The following is a 21641-nucleotide window of genomic DNA, read 5'->3' as shown; positions in this document are numbered from 1 at the left end:
TTTGTTTTTTTTTTTAATAATGCAAAATGATTTTTAATTATATTGTGATTTTTTATTATTATCCCTGTGGTAGCGGGTATAATGCATTGGATAATCGTTGAACCCTAATTAGTTTTAGGGTTGACCAAAAATTAAACCAAAATCTGTAAGATTAATATTATGAAAAAAAATCAATTTTTTTTTTTTATATTGGTTAAGGGAGTTTGGCTCTATTTATTAATGATGTTGGGGTCATTGCCTCATCGTATGCAACACAATTTGCAGTCTATTGTACTGTCATACCAGGACTAAGTGGAACCTTATCCAAGTTGTTATAGAGCATTTGATGTGATGGCGGGCGTATGAAAGGCATTTGATTTAAATTCATTTCAAATCCAAACTTCTTTGTAACATCAGCCATTTCAAATCTAACAGCTGCAACATTAAATGTTTCATAGCAACACCGATATTAGATGTCATGCCATGGTTGTCCACGTTAGAACGCCTCACTACTCCCCGAGCATAAGAGACGGTGTCTTGGTTGATATTTACGTCGAAGGAGTTTTTCACTACGAGCTTGGGGTGAGCAAGCACTGTTTACCCCAGCCAATCCCCTTGCTTCGCTTTCGTCATCCTCCGGTCAATTAAAATATTACACATGGAAAATTCGCGAGTGAGGGGATAAACTTCGGTTCAATCCAATGTAGGGATCGACATACGTACAGTTTCAATCGGTAGTCGAAGACGGTGTTGACATGTTTTAACTGCCTTTGGGAAAGATAAGATGGGATAAAATTACCCAGTAAATATTGGGCAAGCACAAACATAGTCGGGTAAGAGGTGGTAAATTGTGAAAACAGAGCTTGGTGGTTAAAAGGGATAATGGTTCCATGATATCGTTCTCTTAGAATCTCAGGAAAGTGTTCACAGGTGTCTACGAGCTTATAGAACAGGTTCCAAGTTCCAATTTGGGGAAGAGCACAAAGGCCATCTACATTATTGACGCAAATAAACAAAAATGTGGAGTAATTCATCTCCATGTCGATTATTGATGTGCGATTCGACCCTCTCACCTCTTCTTGTGCCAACCAAACCAACTGCACCACCACTAAGCAGGGCGTTTTCTCGATATTATCTTGCGTTTGCCCGAGCTTTGTCAATGAACAAAAATGGGTTGAGTTATGGTCGCACTTTTTCTGAATGCTATGGGAGAAGGAAAGTGCTACCTCAGTTCTCTGGGTTGAGTGAAAAAACCCAATAACAAGAGACAGAACCAAAATCCATCGAAGATGAGGATTCTGTTATTGAATTTACATATTATTTAAGCAGTAGAGTTTATGAGAATGAAAGGCAGTGGGATAACAGAGCTACCAAGAGAAAGGTTGAACGCCACGCCTACTTCTTTGCTGCCATCGCTTTTAGCTTTGGGATTAATAGCATGGTCGTTGCGGCTGTTGACTACATATTTGTTTAGCAGATTCAGGTTTACACTTCAATTCTCAGCCCCAACTATCACTTTTCCCATCTTTTGAATACTTCCACTTCACATTTATGATAACAGATTGTTAATTATTTCACCTCCAGGTGGATATCAGACTCATTTAGGTGGGTGTATTCTTTTGGATATAAATTCTTAATATTTTGTGACTTGCTTGTCTTTATGTTCATATGTATGAGATGACATGAGTATATTACCTTGCTTGTTCTTTGATGGAATTTGTATGCAGGATGCAGAGGTTCCCTAAACAGAGATGTTTGGCACATTTTCATTAGCAGTGGGAGCCACGGTATGTGCAAGTTCTCTACTTGAGCTATTGGTATTAGATTTGGAACTGTTTATTCAAATAATGACACTAAAATGTTCTTGTATAGGTTGGAATGGAATATTGGGCTCGCTAGGATCATTGAGCTCTCTCGCATGCCTCATTGTATGCATAAGGTATAACTACAGTTCACAGAAAGGTGGACCAATAATTAATTATTTAAAAGAACAACCCATCTATAACATAGCAAATATGTTTTGCACTATGCAATCCCCTTTTGCTTCATTGATTACAAGGTTGTGGAGATGATAGTTTTCCATTCTAATTAAGAATCCACTTTCTTTGGGCATTCTCATCATAGGCCAAGGGAGGGGCCTTTTGAGTTGAATGACATGTTTTCTGTCATCAACATTGTTCCAACCATTGCATTACTGGATTATGGATTCTTTCACAAAGGCCTTGTGCCAGACCTTTGTTTTGGTGTTGTAAGTGCTGGCCTCTGTTTTGATTGTTGCTACCATTGAAATTCACAAAAGTATTAAATTGACAGTATTCTTTAAAGAATGATGTGATCACTGTAAATTTAAACCAAGTTTGACTTAACAACTATGTTAAGGTGATTTTCAACACCAGTATGTTAGTCACCTTATTTTCAACCTACCGTGCATTTTGAAAAATTCCTTAGGGGCTTGGAATCACCGTTTTTGGGATTGCATATATGTTTGTCCATGATGGTCTTGTTCACCATCGCTTTCCTGTTGGGCCTATTGTTGATGTTCCATATCTTCTTAAGGTAGCAGTTGCACATCAGGTTTGTTCCTAGATTCCTTATCATAGCTCTATAGATCATTTCATCTATCTGTGAGTTAGACATAGATTTATTTCTAGTAAGTAGTGAATCTCATACAAATTTGTTTAAATGCCACTACAGCTTCATCATGCAGACAAGTTTAATGGTGTACCATATGGTCTTTTCCTTGGACCAAAAGTGAGTTTGCTTCTTCCCTTGTAACTGTTTGTAGCTTTGTATTTCAAATGTGTTTAGATTTATTCATGCGTGATCTTAGGTGAAGATATATTGATAGTTTATTGATTTTTGCGTTTCACAAGAACTGGAAGAGGTTGGAGGTTGTGAAGAGTTAGAGAAATTGTATAATAGTAAAATAAAGGGCCTCCAAAAGCTTCAGTGAAGGCTCTGACTTTCCTGCTTGTGTTATTTGGCAATCGGGCCATTATATCGGATGGGGCTCCTACACCAAACAGTGTGAGGTCTGATTGGGACTTCATATTGAGGAGATCCCTTGAATGTTGGTGGGTCCAACACCGTCAACAAACTTACAACAAATAGATAAGAAAATTACTCAAGAGGAGATACAACTTCCCAACAAGTCAATGTATACAACTTCTCTCACCCTTGAATGGAACATGTCAAAATGCACAATATAAATGACGTAAACTCATGCCATTAACAATAGTCTCAATATCAAGTTATATAATAAACAATTTCCACATCATATCATATGCATGAAAATAGACCAAAGAAGGAAAAGAAAATGATGAGCTAGGGATAACAAAAATGAATATAGCATTGGGTAGTGAATGGGAGACAAATTTCATTTTGGGGGTTTACATATCACATCCACAAGGGTTCAATATCATAATAACTTAAGGAGGTGAGTCCAAAAATAAAGATGAAATACATAATTAATGGTGCCCTTGAAGTCAATCTTGCAGGTGAAAACTAAAAATCAGCAGAGTGTTGCATGTGTTGGGATAGCGAAGGAAAAGACAAGAGTTTGTGTTTGTGTTTGTCCTCCTCCCACACCTTCAAATGGGAGAGTATGGAAACGAGAATAGAAAAGTAGTCTGACCAAGAGTCTCCCACTATGGACTGTTGGAAGAATCTATAATGGAATGCTTATTTCACACTTTTATCTGTCTCTCTATTAAGATTGCAATACATGACAGAACCAACACACCCATCACCATTCTTCCCTGCTCCGCACTTGTCATACCAATGAGAATAAGATACTTGTTCTTCTCTTTTCTAGTATGATGCATCTTTTAAAAATTCACTATCTCATTCTCGTTAGTTTCCAAAGATATATAGCTTTTCTTTTCTTTCCTATGGTTTGATGATAATGCTGATTGAAAGTAAATTGGGTTCTCATTTCGTTAAATTGCTCCATTTCATGTCTTACTTCTGCCATTCTTGTGATATTTTAGTGTTCATGTGTTTCTTTGGACATGGAGTTTTCCCTTAGATAATTCAACCAATCTTAATTACATTGCAAACTAATGTGTTAGTGGAAAGAACCAAAAGCCTAAATCTCTATTAATTTGGGCTTTGATGTCTTGACCCTAGCTCCTAGTAACACGGATAGGTAGTGGCCATGATAGAGGGCTAGAAGAGAAAAGGGGCTAAAGGGCGAAAGCTCGATAAAGAACAAATGTTCTCATTATTTGGATACTCAAATAACTAGACATCTGGAAGTTTCTTAAGTGTAATACATTGCGAAAGTTTAAGGGTGTTCCAAATATCTACATATTTGGATATCTAGACATATGAAAAACCAATTAAAAGAAAACCCTTTAAAGTTTTAGACAGAAGAGACTCTATAGGGTTGGTACTTAAATGTTGGAACCTGACATATAACGACAGAACCAGAATTAAAGTCGGGCTGAGATATAACGGCACAACTCTAGAATTCCTGCAGCTTTCTGATGTGAAATCTTCGGTTGCCGGCCGAATTCTGTGGGAGGGACCTCCAAAATTGGTGCAACGCTTATCAATGAATTCTCTAGTTGTTGTGAAAGAGAATAGGATGACTTATAGCTTATTCCGTCGTTGAGAGAACAAGTGTCGCAGGAGAGTGAGCTTGGTTTTGTGGCATCGGGTTGGGTCGCACGGGAGTAGCTTGAATTTGATTATGTGGCATTGGAGTCGTAGGGGATAACGAAAAAGGCACATTCCATTTGAATTTCTTAATTCGAAGGGCGCAGTTTGAAGCATAATTCAAAGTTAATGCAGGGTGGCAGCGGGTGTGGGCAAAGGAGGAGGGGATGATGGGACGAGAGGAGGAGGAGGCGAGGTCGTGGATGAACGGTGGGGTTTGACGTGAGGGTCGAAGAAATCATGGAGAGGGTGAGATAAAATCGTCGGAATGGATGTCAAATCATCCATTCCTTCACAACTAATGTTTTTTCCTAAAATCAAGGGAAAAATATTATTTCCAACATCTGCAAAATACAAAGAAGTTAATGACTTCCTGTTTTGGAGCTCTAATGCCCCAACACATCAAATATTAGCAACCCTCTAAGATAACAGAAAACCAAGGTTTACTTTGCAAATGGGTCAATTTTTTTAATTTTTCTTTACAAACTACATAATATTAAAAAAATAATCATAAATATAACTACATAACCATTAAAATATAAACAAACATACAACACACAACACCAATAAGCGTCAACTAGTCACTTAAATCTTTATTTTTCCATTAAAAATAAATTTATAAATCACTAAATCTTTATTTTTCCTTTCATTTTTTTCATATATTAACATTCAATTAAGTAAAATATTGTAAAATAACTACGCATGACAGAATATTGTACAATAAATTAATTTTATATTATTTATTAGTACTATATTATATTTTTACTCCTCTGAATTTTATAATACATAATCATTTAAGTGCATTGAACCATTGATATCCAGCATTTTAAATCATTTCAAATAAAGAAAGAGACAGTAATTTTCCAAAACTGCGAAATTACCAACAGCCGTAACCTTTCCACGCATGCTCCAAATCTCCTTTAGTGGTCACGTGCTGTCTAACATAATACAGTAATTTTAAACAGTAATTGTCCTAAACTTTTTCCATGCATGTTCCAAAGCTCTTTTCGTGGTCACGTGCTGTGAATAATCCAATGCGTTCTCCAACCTAATATAGTAATTTTAAGAAATAAATTGTAATTTTAAAACCAGTTGTCTTTTGTGTTTTTTTATGGAAAATTTTCAGATTTAATTTTTCTAATATTTAGTAAGAATTTATTGAATCCATGCATGTTCCAAAGCTCGTCACGTGCTGTGCATAATCCAATGCCTTCTCTAATATAATATAATAATTTTAACATGATATAGTAATTTTAAGAAATAAATTGTAATTTTAAAATGAGTTGTTTTTGTGTTATGTTTTGGAAAATTTTCCGGTTTAATTTTTCTAAAATTTAGTAAAAATTGATTGAAATCACAAGTTTGATGGGTAACCTTACACAATCCAAATGCTTTAAAAATTTCAAAATGCTGAATCCATATATAGAATCAAAAAGTAAGTTTAAATAACACAAATCAAAATTTCACCCCAAAATTTTCTATCAGATTCAAACACCAAAAATCCAAAAAATCACACTATAAACAACTCCATTTTAAAATACAAAATTACCAACGGTCCTCACTTTTTCCGCTCATGTTCCAAAGCTCTTTTAGTGGTCACGTGCTGTGCATAATCAAAGGCGTTGTCTAAATTACCAACCATCCCTCCTAATTTTTTCCACGCATGTTCCAAACCTGGTTGAGTGTAATCAAAGGTTTTGTTTAATCGTTTGTGTGCATAATCGCAAGTTTGATAGCTAGTTTCTGCACAATGAAAGCGTCCCAGGGGTTTTCGAGGGTGTTGAATCCAAATATGCAGTTAAAAAACCATTTTAACTGCAACAAATCAAGATTTAACCTCAATTTCTTCCGCCGGATTCCGTCACCGGAATCTCCAAAAAGTCGCATTATAGACAATTCCTTATACAATTTTGAGGTTTGGTTTTTTGAAATTCGGTGATTTGTACCTTTGTTTGTTTGTTTTTTTTAAAATGAGGTTTTAATTATATATATATATAACGAAAAGTTTGTAATTTAAATTTATAGTTTTAATAATTTTTTATTAAATTTTAAATAATACATTATAATTTAACATTTTCCTCATTTCAAACCAAAAAGCTTGTTTTTGGAAGTGTCCATGTGGTACTTTTAAATCCATGACTTTTAAAAGGTTGAAAGAGCTTTTCAACGTATAGACAAAATTTTCAAGTAAGAAAAGGTTTAGGATATTTAAGTTATTGATTTAATTTTAATATATTTTTTTTGTAAGTCAAGGTTCTATTCATTCATCAAAAAAGAATTACATCGATGACAAAAGACGAGTAGTCTCACCCCGACCAGGTTTGTTGACTACCGCTAGCAGCATATGACATAGAAACAAAAGTACAACTAGATACACAATCCATAACTGAGGAGGCCAAAAGCACCAAAATACGTAACCATCCTTAGTCATAAGAGGTAATAGAAGCAGGATTATCTAGACCAGTTCTTGGAGGAGGCGGAGGATGGTCAGAACAATGGACGTGATGCTCGAAATGAGCCATCCATGACTCGAGCGTCTTCACCTTCTCAAATAGCAGATTTAGACCATGCCATACCACCACAATCCTCTCTCGAACATGACATTGAAGATAATGCAGCTCGTTGAGTGTAGCGATCACTGTTTCATGTTCTTCTTTCCTATCCTTCTCAGACTTTTCAAAACGGTCTAATACAGACTAGACCAAGTCCCGACAAATCTCAGAACAACATTGTCTACCCGTGGTTGCCCCACCCCCAGGCCATCGCACCTTACCCTGACAACCGGGGTTGCCCTTGCGCGTCACACTGCCCAGCTTCGCAGTGCCCATTGTTCGCCCACCTTGACTTGCCTTCAAGCTGCCCTGACCACCACGAGTCCCTGATACTACCTGACCCATGCTGCTGACGGTTCTACCACCCTGCGCAGACCCCTTATCCACCACCGCCACCTTCAAATTCGTACCACGCGCCCTTGGTTTCCCGAAATTCCTTTTGACGGGGGTATAGAGCGAGAATTGCGTGTCATGGGGCACATTGTAACAAAGTTAAGAGCACCAGTTAACCTCGAAACCACCCAACTCATGACAATGCATGCCAAACCAATTATCAATCCCAAATTTACCAGAAGATTTGGATGACAAGGTACTACCTTCCCATTGTCTCCCGCTCGAGGAGTAGAAAATGAAACTGTGACAAAGAAACTCCACAAGCAAACTAGAGGGTTACCAACTACCCTAACAGAAGGAGCTACAGGGAACAAAGACACTGACCAAGCGACGGGACAAATAACCATCGACCTAGTAGTCCCGAGCCCCCCCAAATAATAAATTACCTTGAAATCCTTAAGACAAACAACCCTCGCGAACCCAAATAACTGATTACCTAGCCATGAATCGCGGACGACCTCAGAAAACCTTCAAAAAGACAAGACCCAAGAAGAAAACAAGTTGACAGGATAAACAAACTCCCTTGGAAACACAGAAAGAAACCAAGAACAGAATTCACTGACCACCCATGAGAAGGCTCTATTCTAACCTGATAACCAAATACAAAGAACTGAGATCGCTGAAAAAAACAAGAAACCACACATAAGAAAAGATACTTATCAATTGTGTCGGCTATGGAAACGCCACCATTCCCAGACAAGGCACCCGCTGGAGAGACCGATAATACAACTAGAACTCAACCTACTCACAGACCATCAAAATGCCGCAACTTCATACCAAGCTTGGAGATCAACAAACTCCATATACCAACGTCCCTCACCCGCTCCCACTCCCAACGTAACTAGTGGAAATTTCGCACACCGCTTATTTACTCCCACTATACTACTAACACGGTGAGAGGACAAGGACCTCTACACCAACAACCATGTGTTCGTCATCATAAACCACACATTCAAATTTCTTCCATGTTTGTCACCTCCCATCAGGGAGACTTAATTTTAATTTAAAATCAAATATATTATTGATTTAATTTATAAATTTTATAAATAAAATTATATTAATATGTATAAATAAATATTTATGAATTTTGGTTTACGGTATTGAGAGATTTTGAGAGATTGTTAATACATTTTTGTGAAAATTTACTAACTTTTTCTTAAATTAACCCAATAATAATAATAATTTCACATTAAAAAAAATAACTTTCCAACCATGTGTGTAAACAACTTCTCTTTCAATCAATCTCTCAAAGGTAATTAAAAGATTTTTCGGAATGCAATAACTTTAACACGGTATGCAATACCAAAGAAAACCATATATTTTCACTTTAAAATATAATGTTTTATGTTGGAATATAACCGTTGCAATTAACTTAAAAAAAACGCAGTATCCCATAGTATTCAACACTTGATTATATAATGGGACAACAAAATCTTTTAAAGAACGGGCTCAAATAATGGCCTTACTCTGGCGAATTCTTAGAGGAGACCTTCCAACACTGTGTTGTTTGATAAGTAAATGTTGTTGGAGTTTTTTTATTTTGTATTTTTTTTTCCAATAATGAAAAATAATTTATTATTATTATTTTTGTGCCACCGGTATAGATAATAGTTGAACTTTAATTAGTTTTAAGGTTGACTAAAAATTAAACCAAAATCTGTAAAGTTAACTTTATAAAAAAAAATCAATTTATTTTTTAGTTAATTTTATTGGTTAAGGGAGTTTTGCTCTTATTTATTAATGATGTTGCAGCCGTCGTCTCATCGTTTGCAGTACAATTTGCAGTCTATTATACTGTCATACTCGTATTAAGTGGAATCTTATCCAAGCTGTTATAGAGCATTCGATGTGATGGCGGGTGTATGAAAGGCATTTGATTTAAATTCATTTCAAATCCAAACTTCTCTGTAACGTCAACCATTTCAAATCTAACAGCTGCAACATTACATGTTGCATATCAACACCGATATTAGACATCATGCTATGGTTGTCCACGCTGGAACACCTCACTACTCCCTGAGCATAAGATACGGTGTCTTGGTTGATATTTATGTCGAAGGAGTTTTTCATTGTGGGATTGGGGTGAGAAAACACTATTCACCCTAGCGAATCCCCTTGCTTCGTTTTCGTCATCCTCCGTCAGTTAAAATCTTACACATGGAAAATTCGCGAGTGAGGAGATAAACTTCGGTTCAATCCACTATAGGGATCGGTGTACGTACAAATTCAATTGTCAATCGAAGACGATGTTAACATGTTTTAACTGCCTTTGGGAAAGATAAGATGGGATAAAAGTACACAGTAAATATTGGGCAAGAACAAACGTAGTCGGGTAAGAGGTGGTAAATTGTGAAAACAAAGCTTGGTGGTTAAAAGGGATAATGGTTTCCTGAGATCGTTCTCTTAGAATCTCGGGAAAGTGTTCACAGGTGTCTACGAGCTTACAGAACAGGTTCCAGGTTCCAATTCGGGGAAGAGCATAAAGGCCATCTGCAGTATTGACGTGAATAAACAAAAATGTGGAGTATTTCATCTCCATGTCGATTGTCGATGTGCGATTTGACCCTCTCACCTCTTCTTGCGCCAACCAAACCAGCTGCACCACCACCAAGAAGGGCGTTTTCTCGATATTATCTTGTGTTTGCCAGAGCTTCATTAATTAACAAAAATGGGTTGAAATCTGGTCGCGCTTTTTTTGAATTCTGTGGGAGAAGGAAAGTGTTACCTCAGTTCTCTGTGTTTAGTGAAGAAGCCCAACAATAAGAGACAGAATCAGAATCCATCGAGGATGAGGATTCTGTTACTGAATTTGCATATTATTAAAGCAATAAAGTTTATGAGAATGAAAGGCAGTGGGATAAAAGAGCTACTAGGAGAAAGGTTGAACGCCACACCTACTTCTTTGTTGCCATCGCTTCTAACTTTGGGATTACTAGCATTGTCGTTGCGGCTATTTACTACATATTTGTTTGGCAGATGCAAGTTTACACTTCAATTCTCAGTGCCAGCTATCACTTTTCCCATCTTTTGAATACTTCCACTTCACAATTATGATAATAGATTGTTAATTGTTTTACCTCCAAGTGGATATCATACCCATTTAGATGGGTGTGTGCTTTTGGATATAAATTCTTAGTAGTATGTGACTTTCTTGTCTTTATGCTCATATGTATGAGATGACACGAGTATATTACCTTGCTTGTTCTCTGATGGAATTTGTATGTAGGGTGCAAAGGTTCCCTACATAGAGATGTTTGGCACATTTTCATTAGCAGTGGGAGCCAAGGTATTTGCAAGTTCTCTACTTGAGCTATTGGTATTAGATTTGGAACTAATTACTCAAATAATGACTCTAAATTGTTCTTGTATAGGTTGGAATGGAATATTGGGCTCGTTAGGCTCATCGAGCTCTCTCGCATGCCTCGCTGTGGTATATGCATGAGGTATAACTACAGTTCACAGAAAGGTGGACCAAGAATTAATTATTTAAAAGAACAACCCAGCTGTAACATAGTAGATATGTTTTGCACTATGCAATCCCCTTTTGCTTCATTGATTACAGGGTTGCGGAGATGTTAGTTTTACATTCTAATTAAGAATGCAATTTCTTTGGGTAGTCTCATCACAGGCCAAGAGAGGGGCCTTTTGAGTTGAATGACGTGTTTTCTGTCATCAACATTGTTCCGACCATTGCATTACTGGATTATGGATTCTTTCACAAAGGCCTTGTGCCAGACCTTTGTTTTGGTGTTGTAAGTGCTGGCCTCTGTTTTGACTGTTGCTACCATTGAAATTCACAAAAGTATTAAATTGACAGTATTCTTTAAAGAATGATGCGATCATTGTAAATTTAAACCAAGTTTGACTTAATAGCTATGTCAAGGTGATTTTCAACATGAGTATGTTAGTCACTCTATTGTCAACCTACTGTGCATTTTGAAAAATTCCTCAGGGGCTTGGCATGGCATATATGTTTGTCCATGATGGTCTTGTTCACCATTGCTTTCTTGTTGGGCCTATTGTTTATGTTCCATATATTCTTAAGGTAGCAGCTGCACACCACGTTTGTTCCTAGATTCCTTATCATAGCTCTATAGATCGCTTCATCTAGTTAGACATAGATTTATTTCCAGTAAGTAGTGAATCTCTCACAAATTTGTTTAAATGCCATTGTAGCTTCATCATGCAGACAAGTTTAATGGTGTACCATATGGTCTTTTCCTTGGACCAAAAATGAGTTTGCTTCTTCCCTTATAAATGTTTGTAGCTTTGTATTTCAAATGTGTTTAGAGTTATTCATGCGTGATCTTAGGTGAAGATATATTGGTAGTTTATTGATTTTTGAGTTTCACATGAACTGGAAGAGGTTGGAGGTTGTGAAGAGTTAGAGAAATTGTATAATAGTAAAATAAAGGGCCTCCAAAAGCTTCAGTGAAGGCTATGACGTTCCTGCTTGTGTTATTTGGCAATTGGACCATTATACCGGATGGGGCTCCTACACCAAACGATGTGAGGTCTGATTGGGACTTCAGATCGAGGATATCCCTTGAATGTTGGTGGGTCCAACACCGTCAACACACTTACAACAAATAGATAAGAAAATTACTCAAGAAGAGATACAACTTCCCAACAAATCAATGTATTCAACTTCTCTCACCCTTGAATGGAACATGTCAAAATGCACAATATAAATGATGTAAACTCATGTCATTAATAATGGTCTCAATATCAAGTTCTACAACAAACAATTTTCACATCATATCATATGCATGAAAATAGATCAAAGAAGGAAAAGCAAATGATGAGCTAGGGATAACAAAAATGAATATAGCATTGTGTAGTGAATGGGAGGCAAATTTCATTTTGGGGGTTTACATATCACATCCACAAGGGTTTGGTATCATAATAACTTAACGAGGTGAGTCCAAAAATAAAGATGAAATGCATAATTAATGGTGCCCTTGAAGTCAATCTTGCAGGTGAAAACTAAAAATCAGCAGAGTGTTGCATGTATTGGGATAGAGAAGGAAAAGAAAAGAGTTTGTGTTTGTGTTTGTCCTCCTCCTGCGCCTTCAAATGGTAGAATCTTGAAATGAGAATAGAAATGTAGTCTGACCAAGAGTCTCCCACTATGGACTGCTGGAAGAGTCTACAATGGAATGCTTATTTCACGCTTTTATCTGTCTCTTTATTAAGATTGAAATACATGACAGAACCAACACACCCATCACTATTCTTCCTTGCTTCGCACTTCTAAGATACTTGTTCTTCTCTTTTCTAGTATGATGCATCTTTTAAAAATTCACTATCTCATTCTCGTTAGTTTCCAAAGATATATAGATTTTCTTTTCTTTCCTATGGTTTGATGATAATGCTATTTGAAAGTATATTGGGTTCTCATTCTGTTAAATTGCTCCATTTCATGTCTTGCTTCTACCATTCTTGTGATATTTTATTGTTCATGTGTTTCTTTGGACATGGAGTTTTGCGTTAGATAATTCAACCAACCTTAATTACATTGCAAACTAATGTGTTAGTGGAAAGAACCAAAAGCCTAAATCTCTATTAATTTGAGCTTTGATGTCTTGACCTTAGCTCCTAGTCACATGGATTGGTAGTGGTTGTGATAGAGGGCTAGAAGAGAAAAGGAGCTAAAGGGCGGAAGCTCGATAAAGAACAAATGTTCTCATTATTTGGATACTCAAATAACCAAACATCTAGGAGTTTCTTAAGTGTAATACATTATGAAAGTTTAAGGGTGTTCCAAATATCTACATATTTGGATATCTAGACATATGAAAAACCAATTAAAAGGAAACCCTTTAAAGTTTTAGATAGAAGAGACATTATAAGGTTGGTACCTTAAATGTTAGAACCTGACATATAATGACATAACCAGAGATATAACAACACACTTCCAGAATTCCTGCAACTTTTTGATGTGAAATCTTCGGTCGCAGGACGAATTCTGTGGGAGGGACCTCCAGAATTGGCGCGATGCTTACCAGTGAATTCTCTGGTTGTTGTGAAAGAGAATAGGATGACTTATAGCTTATTCCGTCGTTGGGAGAAGAAGTGTCGCAGGGGAGCGAGCTCGGTTTTGTGGCATCGGGTCGGGTCGCATGGGAGCAGTTTCAATTTGGTTATGTGGCGTTGGAGTTGTAGGGGATAACGAAGATGGCACACTCCATTTGAATTCCTTAATTCAAAGGGCACAATTTGAAGCAAAATTCAAAGTTAATGCAGGGTAGCAGAGGGTGTGGGCAGGGGAGGAGGGAATGATGGGATGGGAGGAGGAGGAGGCAAGGCTACGAAGGGACGGTGGGGTCTGACGTTAGGGTCGAAGAAATCACGGAGAGGGCCAGAGGAAATCATCAGAATGGATGTCAAATCATCCATTCCTTCACAACTATAGCTTATTCCTAAAAACAAGAGAAAAATATTATTTCCAATATCTGCAAAATACAATGAATTTAGTGGCTTCTTGTTTTGGAGTACTAATGCCCCAACACATCAAATATTAGCAACCCTCTAGAAAAAACAAAAAACCAATATCCGATCCACTTTATAAATGGGTCAATTTTTTTAATTCTTTTTGTACAAACTACATAATAATGAAAAAAAATCATAAATATAACTACATAACAATTAAGATATAAGCAAACATAAAGCTATAACACCAATAAACATCAACTATTCACTTAAATCTTCTTTTTTTTCTATTAAAAAGAAATTTATAAATCAATATATTTTTATTTTTCCATTCATTTTTATTTTTTTCTTAAATTAACATTCAATTATTTCATTTCATAAATTAACATTCAATTAAGTGAAATATGGTAAAATAATTACGCATGGCAGATTATTGTACAATAAATTATTTTTATATTATTTATTTAATATATTAGTACTCTACTATATTTTTAGTCCTCTGAATTTTATAATACATAATCATTTAAGCGCATTGAACCATTGATATCCAGCATTTTAAATCATTTCAAATAAAGAAATGGACAGTAATTTTCCAAAACTGAGAAATTACCAACAGCCGTACCTTTTCCACGCATGTTCCAAAGCTCTTTTAGTCGTCCCGTGCTGTGCATAATCCGAGGCGTTGTCTAACATAATACTCTAATTTTAAAATGAGAAATTACCAACCGTCCTGACTTTTTCCACGCATGTTCCACGCATGTTCCAAAGCTCTTTTAGTGGTCACGTGCTGTGCTTAATCCAAGGCGTTGTCTAACATAATACTCTAATTTAAAAATGAGAAATTACCAACCCTCCTAACTTTTTCCACGCATGTCCCAAAGCTCTTTTAGTGGTCACGTGCTGTGCATAATCCAATGCGTTGTCTAACACAATACTCTAATTTTAAAATGCGAAATTACCAACCGTTCTAACTTTTTCCAGCATGTTCCAAAATTCTTTTAGTGGTCACGTGCTGTGCATAATCCAAGACGTTGTCTAAATTAATTTTATATTATTTATTTAATTTACTAGTACTATATTATATTATATTTTTAGTCCTCTGAATTTTATAATACATAAGACTTTCACTCTTGTCAGATGCATCTGGGTCTTAGGTCGTTACCCTGTTTCCTTACATCCGAGGAAGACGAGCTCTTAGCCAAGCAGAAGCAGTTTTAGTGCATACTCCTGGTCCCCTAAATAATCAAATTTTATTTATACATATTAATATAATTTTATTTATAAATTTTATAGATTATATCAATAATATACTTGATTTAAAAATAAAATTAAGTCTCCCCGATGGGGTGACAAACATTGAGGAAATCTGAATGTGTGGTTTATGATAACGAACAAATGGTTGTTGGTGTGGAGGTCATCCACCTTGTCCTCTCACCGCGTTAGTAGTATGGGGGGAGTAAATATGCAGTGTACAAAATTTGCATCAGTTACGTTGGGAGTGGAATTTGGTGAGGGACGTTGGTATATGGAGTTTGTTGATCTCCAAACTTGGTATGAAGTTGCGGCATTTTGATGGTCTGTGAGTAGGCTTAGTTCTAGTGGTATTATCAGTCTCTCCTGCTGGTGCCCTGTCTAGGAATGGTGGCATTTCCATAGTCGACGCAATTGATAAGTATCCTTTCTTGTGTGTGGTTTCCTATTTTTTTCAGTGATCTCAGTTCTTTGTATCTGGTTATCAGGTTAGAATCGAGCCTTCTCGTGGCTGGTCAGTCAATTATGCTCTTGGTTTCTTTCTGTGTTTACGGGGGAGTTTTTTTATCCTATCAACTTGTTTTCTTCTGGGGTCTTGTTTTTTGAAGGTTTTCTGAGGTCACCCGTGACCCACCACTAGGTAATCAGTTATTTGGGTTGGCGGGGGATTGTTTGCCCTAAGGATTTTAAGGTAGTTGATTATCTAGAGGGGTTCAGGACTACTAAGTCGATGGCTATATGTCTCGTCGCTTAGTTTGTGCCTTTGTTCCCTGTAACTCCTTCTGTCAGGGTAGTTGGTAACCCTCTAGTTTTCTTGTGGAGTTTCTTTGTCACGGTTTCATTTTCTACTCCTCAAGTGGGAGACAATGGGAAGGTAGCACCTTGTCATCCAAGTATTTTGGTAAATTTGGGATTGATAGTTAGTTTGGCGTGCATTGTGGTGAGTTGGGTTGTTTCGATGTTAACTGGTGTTATTAACTCTGTTACAATGCGCTCCATGACACACAATTCTCGCTTTATACCCGTCGTCAAAAGGAATTTCGGCCAACCAAGGGGGTGTCGTACGAATTTGAAGGTGGCGGTGGTGAATAAGGGGTCTGCGTGGGGTGGTAGAATCGTCAACAACGTGGGTCAAGCAGTATCGGGGGCTTGTGGTGGTCAGGGAAGCTTGAAGGCAGGTCAAGGTGGGCAAACAATGGGGACTGCAGAGTTGGGCAGTGTGACGCGCAGGGGCGACACCGGTGGTCAAGGTAAGGTGCAATGTCATGGGCGTGGGGCAATTGCGAGTAGACAATGTTGTCCTGAGAGTTGTCGTGACCTGGTTCACTCTGTATTGGACCGTTTTGAATATTCTAAGAAGGCTAGGAGGGAAGAACATGAAACGGTCATCGCTACACTCAACGAGCTGCATTATTTTCAATGTCATGTTCGAGAGAGGATTATGGTGGTATGGCGTGGTGTGAATCTGCTATCTAAGAAGGTGAAGAAGTTGGAGTCATGGATGACCCATTTTGAGCAGCATGTTCAGTGTTCTGACCATTCCCCGCCTCCTCCAAGGATTGGTTACAGGTGTTTTAATTGTCGTATTTGTATTTTGGTGTTTTTGGCCTCCTAAGTTATGGATTGTGTCTCTAGTTGTACTTTTGTTTCTATGTCATATGCTGCTAGTGATAGTCAACAAACCTACTTGGGGTGAGACTACCTGTCTTTTGTCCCAGATGTACTTCTTTTTTTATGAATGAATAGAACCTTGACTTACAAAAAATATATATATTAAAATTAAGTCAATAACTTTAAATATCCTAAACCTTTTCTTATTTGAAAACATTGTGTGTATGCTAAAAAGCCCTTTCAACCTTTTAAAAGTCATGGATTTAAAAGCAAGTTGTCTTTAGTGCGACTTTTTGGAAGCTTTTCAGGTGGGTTTTTCTGATCTAATTTCTCTAAAATCTGACAGGGATTTATTGAAATCACAAGTTTGATGGGTAACCCCTGCACAATCGAAGTGCCTTAGGGGTTTTTTATGGTGTTGAATCCATATATACAATCAAAAAACCAGTTTAAATACCACAAATCAAGATTTCACCTCAAATTCTTCTGCCGAATTTTGGCACTGGAAAGTCCAAAAAGTCGCACTATAGACAACTCCATTTAAAAGTACCACATGGACACTTCTAAGAACAAGCTTTTTGGTTTGGGGTGGGGAAAGCGTTAGATTATGTTGTGTTTTATTTGTTTTATGTTTCGAAAAAAATCCACATAATTTGTTTAAAATTTAATAGAAATTTGTTGAAACTATAAATTTGACTTATAAACTTTTCATAATTTAAATATTTTAACATTTTTTTAAACATTAAATCTATAATTAAAAACTCATTTTAAAACAACAAAATTTAAAATTTTCAAAAAATATATACATATCACCAAATTTCAAAAAACCAAACCTCAAAATTGTATAATGTTAAACAAAACCTTTGATTATGCACACCACGTAACCACTCAACGAGGTTTGGAACATGCTTGGAAAAAGTTAGGAGGGATCGTTGGTAATTTAGACAACGCCTTGGATCATGCACAGCACATGCCCACTAAAAGAGCTTTGGAACATGCGTGGAAAAAGTTAGGAAGGTTAGTAATTTAGCATTTAAAAATTACTGTATTATGTTAAACAACGCATTGGATTATTGGATTAAACAACGTTTTGGAAAATTATTGTCTATTTATTTAATTGAAATGATATAAAATGCTCGATATCAATGGGCAAACAATAAAACCCATGCTATTGGGTATTGAATGCCCTCTAAGACACCATATTTAATGCACTCTAACAGCTTGACGGGACAGCCCTGATCATTCTCCTCCGCCTCCGCCACCACCATTCCATAAGAAAGCTCGCACATACGATACACGATATACAATGTACGCATACGTGGCCAGCGGGCCCTCTCCGTTTCCGTTGGCGTTAACGGATATACCCTTCCCACTCCCGATGTCGGAAAACTAATTGCAATCGGTAGCCTCTGCCGCATTGTGTCTTTTCACTGTAATTCACAGCCTGTATCCGTACTTTCTCCTCCGTTCTCCTACTGATCGACCTGCTCCCTTCAGAATGCAATTAAAGCTTTCTATTCTCATTTGAAATTTGAATTTTGAACAACTGACGCGCCACATGAATACCTGGCAAGCTAGCGCCAAATGAATACCCGGGGACATTCGAACCCTGGTTATGGTAGCCGAGCAGTTACGAGGAACGAAGCGTTGGTTTGGAGAGGAAAGTTTATCATCAGAGCAGGCGAGGGAGGCATGCATCAGAGTCTTTGGGAGGCACAGTGAAGATGTTCTCAAGGCGCTCGTCTTACAGCATTCAGATTGCCATCTCTTTTAGTAACAGTACAACTGTCATTGCTGATGATCTTCAAGATGCACCGCAGAGTGCCATTTTTGAGAAGTTTATTTTTTTAAATGTTTGAAGTGAATAGTTAGATTTTCATGATACGCACAGTTTAAGACCATTAGATAGGCCTGATATCCTTCGTGCTCTTTTTTTTGCTGGGTTGGTTGGGAAGATTTCATTTAGAAAAGGTATGTCATAACATAATGGGTGTGAGATAGATATCTTAGTGTAGTCTCTTTTGTGGTTTCCTCCTTGTCCTGTCTTTGAATATATGAACGCAGTCTTTCGATTGTTCGGCTCTAAAATGGTATGGCATTGACATTATTTCCGCTTTAGAATTGTCTGGCATTGATATTATTTCATCTCTGTGTTTCATAAACATTGAAATTGTATTTCTCTGGCATTGATATTATTTCGTTTCCGTGTTTTATAAACATTGAAATTGTATTTCTCTGGCATTGATATTATTTCATTTCTGTATTTTATAAACGTTGAAATTGTATTAAGTGTGATTGGAGTGCAAATGTGTTCTGGATATGTGTATGGCCATCTAATATGGCTATTATATTGCATTGCTGAAAGCAAAAACAAAGTCCAATTATGTTCTGTTTGCATGTGCGGCCATGTACAATATTCAAAGCATTAATTTCCTTGTTAGGGATGCCCCTACCAACTTAGTATAGGTTTAAAATAGAGAGTTAATGGGTGTGTTTAAAATGGAGTGTTAATGGGAGGAGTGGGTGGAAATGGGAAGTGATTCTGGTTTCAGATCAATATACTTGGCTTTTGATAATGTAAGATTTCTGGGATAAATTAACTTCAATACATTTAAATTTTAAAGTTATTTTGTGTAATATTTTACACAAATGTATTCTATGTAACTAATTTTTAATTATGCTTGTAAATTTTTTTAATGAATGAATCTTTGAAAATGATTATTATTTTGAGTAAGATTAAAGGATTTGTTTTCAGATTTATAATTTAAAATATTTAAAATAACAGTTTTTGAGAAATTTGAATTAGGATAGATTTAAATTGATATTTATTTTTATATAATTTTTGGTATTTTAATCATTATAAATAGTTTTTAATTTTTATTTTTTTTTTAAATTGAAATAGATGAAGACAAAATCAATTGTTTATCTTTTCATCAAATTTCTTGGAACTTTCAAAACAAGTGTTTATCTCTATGTGATTCTATGTTGCTAATTGTGGGGCTGTATGGGTGTGAATGAGCATGGTACGACACTTTTGGTGAGGAAGTGTCATACTTTGCACTATTCGAGACTATCTGTATTCTTTTTTGGCCACCATGCTTACTATCAAGTTGTTGTCATGAACACTCTGTGGATTATTTACATTCGAATATGTTTATTTTCCTTGTTGCTCAACCTCTTCCCTTCCTCTGGAAGTTGTGACCTCGAATCCTCCTACTTCCCAACATATTGAATCCCCTTCTTTGGTTATTAGTACCACCTAGCATCCTTGTCTTTTTGCAGGCATCCTTTTGTCTAGACATATCATAGGAACACCTTGTCATATACATCTGCTTAATATATATGCTCCATGTCATAATTTTTCAACTTTCTCATACCAGATTCAACAATGCAATCTTATTAAGATCAGTGGATTTATCATTGTTGGTGATTTGAATGTCACTCTCATGGCACAAGAGTCTTGGGGAAAGAACAATAGACCAGATCCACTTGTGAATCATCCATATAATCTTTTTATTGATTATAATTTGGTGGAAATTTGTCCTTTTCTACTTTCCCCCACATCGAATAATCAAAGAGTGGGTGAAGAACATGTTGGGAAATGTCTGGACTGAGTCCTCATACAAGAAAATCTGATAGAGAGCCTCGGTAATTTGAAGTCTAGTGTATACAATACATACATATATGATCATCTGCCCATTATTCTCCAGTGGGGGGTGGAGAATATCTGTCGGGGATTACCCTTTAAATTCTATGGAGTTTGGCTTGAAGATAAATATTATAATGTGTTGGTGAAGTCCTCTTGGACATAGATGAATGCCTGTGTGATGTATCTGCCATATAGACCATTATGAAAAATGTCAACATTATAAAAATTTGAACAAGGACATAGAAAGAAATTAAAAAACAAGGGTTGATATTGAAATTACAGAAGATCACTTGTGACATGTCTAGTTTTGGCAGAGCCATGGAACAAAAAAATCCAACTCAGGGGGATCTCGATCATCGAAAATCACTAGAAGATAGGAAGAGTGAGATCCTTAACATTCAGAGAACAACCTAGAGGCTCAAGAGCAAAGCAATATAGTTATGTGAGGGAGACCATAACACTAATTTTTTTCATAGGTTCGCAAACTATAGGAAACATATTAATACTATCTGGCACATTGAATCCTTAGATGGGGACTCCAAACACACTACTATTGAGATACAAGATGATGTTGTCAAAATTTTCAAACTGTTTGATAAGCCCAAGAGGATGTGGATTACAAGGATCATATATGGGCTTTGGACCTATATCGAAAAATGTTTGACGATAATGCAAATGATGATCTTTATCGCCCGCTTAATTAGAGGAAATTTCTTTTGGAAAAGACAAGTTTGGGACCGAATGGATGGATAGTGGAGTTTTTCATACACTTTTTTGATCCGATGGGACATAATATTCTGGAGATTTTGGAAGATGTTAGGACTCGGGGTAAGATTATTGGTGCCATAAATTCAACATTTTTAGCTCTCATCCTGAGGTCCTCTTCCCCAAAAAAATTCTAGGTCTACAAACCTATCTCACTATGCAACATTCTCTACAAGCAAGGTGCATCAATAAGGTACTATCTTTGCATATCTATCGAGAACAATTTGGTTTTTTAAATGATCACTAGATTCATGATGCAATTGAATCAACACAAGAATCTATCAATTCTATCCATTCCTATAAGGAGGCGGTGGTGATGAAAACCAACCTACACAAGGCATATGACAGTG

General features: G+C 36.6%; 2 pseudogenes; both read left to right on the top strand.

Annotated features, from left to right (window-relative positions):
- Window positions 1-997: 997 nt before the first annotated feature.
- Window positions 998-2932, top strand: LOC149265199 (beta-carotene 3-hydroxylase 1, chloroplastic-like; annotated as a pseudogene).
- Window positions 2933-7728: 4796 nt separating this feature from the next.
- Window positions 7729-21641, top strand: part of LOC149265198 (beta-carotene hydroxylase 2, chloroplastic-like) — a 42463-nt pseudogene continuing 28550 nt past the window's right edge.

This window comes from Pinus tabuliformis, chromosome 6 (genome assembly GCF_031772625.1).
Source record: "Pinus tabuliformis cultivar Carrire ecotype Pingquan chromosome 6, CPIR1, whole genome shotgun sequence".
NCBI classification, from domain to species: domain Eukaryota; kingdom Viridiplantae; phylum Streptophyta; class Pinopsida; order Pinales; family Pinaceae; genus Pinus; species Pinus tabuliformis.
This window is presented reverse-complemented; position numbering and strand designations above follow the sequence as displayed.